General features: G+C 40.8%; 1 long non-coding RNA gene across 1 annotated transcript in view; it reads left to right on the top strand.

Annotated features, from left to right (window-relative positions):
* The first annotated feature begins 567 nt into the window (after nt 1-567).
* LOC129050217 (uncharacterized) overlaps nt 568-6000 on the top strand; it is a 39332-nt gene continuing 33899 nt past the window's right edge. Inside the window, exon 1 of the long non-coding RNA XR_008513815.2 lies at nt 568-1263. This is a non-coding gene — a long non-coding RNA (uncharacterized LOC129050217). The remainder of the gene's footprint in view (nt 1264-6000) is intronic.

Genomic DNA, 6000 nt, shown 5'->3' with positions numbered 1-6000 from the left:
ATAAATTTAATCAGTATTTAAAATAATGCAACATAGAGCTTATTCCAGGAATGCAAAAGGAATAAATTCAATCTCACATGCAATTATTTTATAAAGCAGGGAATATACATCTTGAGTGACTAATACACTTATCAACAATACATCCCCTGTATTCACATAAGAATCAGAAACAAGACATGAATATTAATGATGTCCTTGTTATTATGGAGAATGTGATAAAAATTAAACAATCAAAAGATAAAATAACTCTGAACATTAATAAGATATTAAGGTGGCTGAATACAACAGAAATAAAGATGAAACTCTCATATGTTTCCTATATACTGTATAAGCAGTAAACATTTAGAAGTATAATAGAAACAACTAATTCAGAGGAGAGAATTAATTGAGGGACACATGAAATCCTATGTTAATTAGGAAATATTTTCAAAAGACAGTATGGCTATTGCAGTTCCATGCTGATTTATTTACAGTTTTAACAAAGTCATCGAAATCCTAGTGTCATTGTTTTGGCAATTTTTTTTTGTTATTAGAAAGTTCAGTGGCTGAATGGAGGGTTGGAATAACCCCAACCCCTGAACAAAGACTAAGTAAGGAAGACTTGCCCTAGTAAATAGAAATTTTGTTAAAAGAAAACGACATAATTTAGGAAGGCACATTGGTATGAGCATTAGTAGAAGAGATCAATGAAAAAGAATAGAGCACCTTGAGATAGACCCTCCAATGCAGATGTATTTCAGCAAATGTTTAATGTGGCATCACAAATTAGTAATTTTTTTCCAAACAAATGGGGTTGAGACAATCGGTATTGACAAAAATGAAGATCACATCAAAATATCATTTCAACAGCCCTGGAGGAGTGAGGAGTCCTCCTGAAGTGGCATCAAGGTAGGAACACAGAACCACTATGCTTGAATTTATGGCAGAACACTTCACATCTGTACTTGCTGCAGATGTTGCAGGGGTCCAGGCTTCCCTGGCTACTGTGCACCCTGAATTCTCATCATCCGCAGTCTGTTTTGTGTGTACCCTAAAAGGACCTAGTCTACCACTCTTATTCTTTCCTTCAACCTTTGCTAATTTTTCTAATCTTGTTTTCTTGATTTCAGCAAGAACTCCTCTACATCTTCAACATTTTGTAGAGCATTCCCTGCGATGTGGAAAATTCTGCTGTGCTATTCCCTGAGGACACCTCTACCTTTTGTGTCCGGAATTGGGTTCTCGGTCTCACTGACTTCAAGAATGAAGCCGCGGACCCTCGCGGTGAGTGTCACAGTTCTTAAAGGCGGTGTGTCCAGAGTTTGTTCCTTCTGATGTTTGGATGTGTTTGGAGTTTCTTCCTTCTGGTGGGTTCGTGGTCTCGCTGGCTCAGGAGTGAAGCTGCAGACCTTCGCGTTGAGTATTACAGCTCTTAAGGTGGCACGTCTGGAGTTGTTCCTTCCTCTCCATGGGTTCGTGGTCTCACTGGCTTCAGGAGTGAAGCTGCAGACCTCCGTGGTGAGTGTTACGGCTCATAAAGGCAGTGTGGACCCAAAGAGTGAGCAGCAGCAAGATCTATTGCAAAGAGCAAAAGAACAAAGCTTCCACAGTGGGGAAGGAGACCCTAGCGGGTTGCCACTGCTGGCTCAGGCAGCCTGCTTTTATTCCCTTATCTGGCCACACCCACATCTTGCTGATTGGTCCATTTTACAGAGAGCCAATTGGTCTGTTTTACAGAGAGCTGATTGGTCCATTTTGACAGGGTGCTGACTACCTCTTGAGAGTTTTCCAGGCTTCGTAAAGCTTTGGAGCTTTCCTGAGTCAGGGCCTTTGCACGTGCTATGCCTTTTGCCAGAGAGGCTGATTGCTCAGCATTATGCATGCCTGGTTCCTTCCCATCATGTAGGTCTCCTGGTCAAGTACCCCCTCTTCGGAGAACGTTTTTTCCCCACCCTTCCCCTCCAGTGCACACTGCCAAACCCCGCTCCCAACCACCCTGTTCTCTGTCCTATGGTCACTCAGTTGACATCACAGTCCGAAATACTATTCATTTCCCTTTCTGGGAATAAACATTACAGGAATAATCAGAGTTGTAAAATGAGATTTGTATACAAGGCTGCCTATGTCTGTGTTTTTATAATGGCAAAATATTAGAATCAGCTTATACATTGACAAATATGTGTAAGGCTCAATAAATTACAGTATATCTTGAGGGCAGAGCATTAGTGCAAAGACATTAAAATTTTGTTGTTCAAGAATGACTGTTGGGTGCAGTGGCTCATGCCTATAATCCCAGTACTTTGGGAGGCCAAGGTGGGTGGATCACTTGAAGCCAGGAGTTCAAGACCAGCCTGGCCAACATGGCGAAACTCCATCTCTAGTGAAAATACAAAAAAAAAAAAAAAAAAAAATTAGCCAGCTGTGGTGGTGCATGCCTGTGTTCCCAGCTACTTGGGAGGCTGAAGTCACAAGAATCGCCTGAACCTGGGAGGTGGAGGTTGCAGTGAGCTGAGATAGCACCACTGCACACCAGCCTGGGAGATGGAGCGAGACTCTGCCTCAAAAAACTAAACAAAACAAGACAAAACAAACTATTGACTTATGAATGATTATTTGGATTTTTATTTTCAGTTTTCTGCACTACAAACAATCCCATATTGAACATCAATAGGTATCTATTTATATCTATTTATCTAGTTACCTATCTATACATATATGGATGTAATGGGATATAATGACTAGTGTTTTCATTTTTGGTAGGATAATTCACAAAAGTGGAATTGTTATATCAAATAATTAGGATCTTTAACATTTTAACACTTCACACTGCCTATTTCACTATAGTGTTGTCAACATTGATTGTTTTCAATCTTTTATTTATTTACCAATCTCTTACAACTTGAAATGGAATTTTACTGTTTAATTTGCAGTTCTATGACTATTAGTAAATGTCAGTAACTTAAAAAATTTCCATCTCCTAAAATTCCTTTCTTCTGTGTTTTTCTTTCTTCTCCATCCAAGGGTAGGACTGAGGAAACAGGAGAGAGAGGCTTCCAAATTGGTCCAATGACAGCCTCACTAACTGAAGTTATTTACTCATCATTGTTTTCATAATAGCTAAAATCTGCATAACAATTTTCTGTTTATAAAATACTTTCATATCCATCATCAAATTTAATATGAGGTACAAACCATGCACAAGACAGTCTGTAAAGCACAAAAGTAGCTCATTATGCATAAATATAAAGTGCTTTTTACTACTCTGAACATTCCCAAGAGAGAATGTGTTCTTATTCCCCATTGCTTCTTCTAATACTGAGTTGGGAGGAGCCATGAGTTGGATATGTTAATTTTTATGTTTGTGGTCCTGCTACATCCTCAATCTTCCATTGTATAGTACCTTAAAGGTGCCCATTCTTGATATCAAGTACTATTTGGGGATGCATTTAAATTTTCTGTGTGTGCCCTAAAGCTTGGAAAAAGCATAACAGCTAAACGTGGCAATTTCCTCCTTACTTTAAAACTCTGCCTTAAAATGTTGCCAGTCTGGGGCTGTGCAGAGAGAGAAGGGGCAGCAGCCTAAACACAAGAGAAAGGCAAGCTCTGTTTAACTCGATCTTTGCTCACTATGGCATGGCTGATGCTGCCTGGAAAAAATACTGTGAGCCCATCATTTCCACCAAGGGACCAGGGCATGGTTTGGCATACCTATGCCACTATGCATCCACAAGGTCAAATTAAGAAAGGATGGCTCTCTGGGTCTAGTTTAACGAGAAAAGAGCCCTCTGCAAACAAAACCTACCTCTGAAAAGGCTCCACGGGACACAACATCTAAAGGTATTTGCCACAGTCTGTATATTGAAAGTCAAATAGCTCTCATTCAGGAGCAAAGCCCATCTTCCCTTTTTATGTCTTCAGCACTTATTGACAAAAGCAAAGTTGAGAATGGCAAAGAGGGATTGTTCTGCTGTGGCTTTCATACAGAGGAGGCACTGGCTGTAAAGACAGGGCGTAATGATCCACCCCTCTTGGGAGGGATTGTGGATGGATCAATAAAATGCAGACATTGATACAGAACAGGCACATGTTATTCCTCACTCCTATATCCTCTTTCCTGTGGGCACTCAAAGGCTATTGACTTTGGGGATGTTGTCATGAGCTGGGGCCAAGGCAACATATGGTGGTTTCTCTTCCTTCTGCCTGCTCTGCCATCTTGGTCATAAATGGAGGATAATAGTACTAGAGAATAGGGAAGACAAGGGGTCTATAGGGCCACCATGTCTATCAAGTCCAGGAGGTGCTGTTTACAGGGGCTGCAATGTGAACGACACCCTCAGGGGCTGGGTAACACCCTATGGCTTGGACTCTTGAGTGACCTTTTCTTGTAGCAGTGTCAGTCAGAATGCTATTGATCATCCTCTTCAACTCCCAAAGCATCCATCTTCTTTGGTGAGGATATAGAGCATTGCCCCATGGCTGCTCTGGTCACACTGTTCTTTCCCATCGATCCACATTGAAGGACACACTCCTCAATTCAAACCATTTCACATTCTCTTCAGGCTTCATCAGCAATGAGAACTTAATTGAGGGAAATTAGATCTCCACAATCCTACATTGGAATAAAGAAAAGTACGAGGACATGCACGGCACTTTGAAGGCTTTTAAAACACGCAATGCCAGACTTCGGTGTGCCACATGGAAATGCTTCACATTTGCATGCCTACACATTTTATCCTGTGAACTTTATCTTATCTGCTAAATAAGTTGTTCAGTGACTTTAAATAACTACTGAATTAAAAAATCTATAAGGTTACCCTGGGTTCAGGTAGTCATTTGCATTGAGGCAGTAGAGAGAGGCCAGGCTGGGATGAGCTGGTTAGGAACTAAACTCACAGGGGCTCCACTCCTAAGAGGATGAGCTAGACCTATGTGACTTCTTCCTTGCAAAGGGGAGGTGACTCTGGCTGGCCTGATCTTTCAAAGGATGCTTTTATAGCCTTCGTTCCGATCATCCAAATGGATTAAAAAATTACAGTCATTTTAACTAGGTGGGTCTTTCTCATTTATTTCATGTTCCGAGATCGATTTCTGATGCTTGAGAATAATGCAACCCTAGTCAGAGGCAGCAGACCTGACACGGGATCCTGGGTCTAACATGACTAGGATGTGGAACCTAGGCAACTTATTTAGTATCTTTGAGCCACATTTCCCACCCCAGTAATGAGGGATTAATTGGATGTAAGGGATTGTTTTGTGATATTAGGGAAAGTATGCCATACAAGAATACCTACATAATTCCTGGTTCACTTTAGGTGCTCAGTGGAGATCAATTAAAGCTGAATCTGGTTGTGACTAAGAATGCAGGAGGAAGTCGGTATCTGGTGAGTGCAAAGGGCCTAGGGTCGTGTACAATTAATTACTCCATTATTCCTCAGTTGTCCCCAATGCTGTCCAACTGATGCTCCCACCCTCACTCTTCCTGCTCAAATGGTATCAACCCACTTTAGATGTTTATTTTATTCTTCAAGATCATCTTTCCACAAATATTAGATGCCTACTAAGTTCTATGTGTTCAAAGTAGTTGAAAGTGATACAGAAGATTTAGAGATGAATTAGAAATTGATTGAAGACATGCCCATGTATGTTCATTGCAGCAATATTCACAATAGCAAAGATGTGGAATCAATGTAAATGCCCACTAATGGTAGACTGGATAAAGAAAATGTGGTACATATACACCATGCAGCCATAAAAAAGAACAAGATCATGTCCTTTGCAGCAACATGGATGGAGTTGGAGGCCATTATTTTAAGTGAACTAACACAGTAACAGAAAGCCAAATATCACATAGTCTCACTTCTAAGGGGGAGCTAAACATTGAGTACATATGGACATGAATAAGGGAAAACAGACACCAGGGCTTACTTGAGGGTGGAGGGTGGGAGGAGGGAGAAGATCAAAATCCACCTATGGAATACTGTACTTATTACCTGGGTGATTAAATAATTTGTACACCAAATC

Source organism: Pongo abelii, chromosome 16 (assembly GCF_028885655.2).
Source record: "Pongo abelii isolate AG06213 chromosome 16, NHGRI_mPonAbe1-v2.0_pri, whole genome shotgun sequence".
Taxonomy (NCBI): Eukaryota; Metazoa; Chordata; class Mammalia; order Primates; family Hominidae; genus Pongo; species Pongo abelii.
Note: the sequence above shows the minus strand (reverse complement) of the source record. Positions and strands in the feature narration are given on the sequence as shown.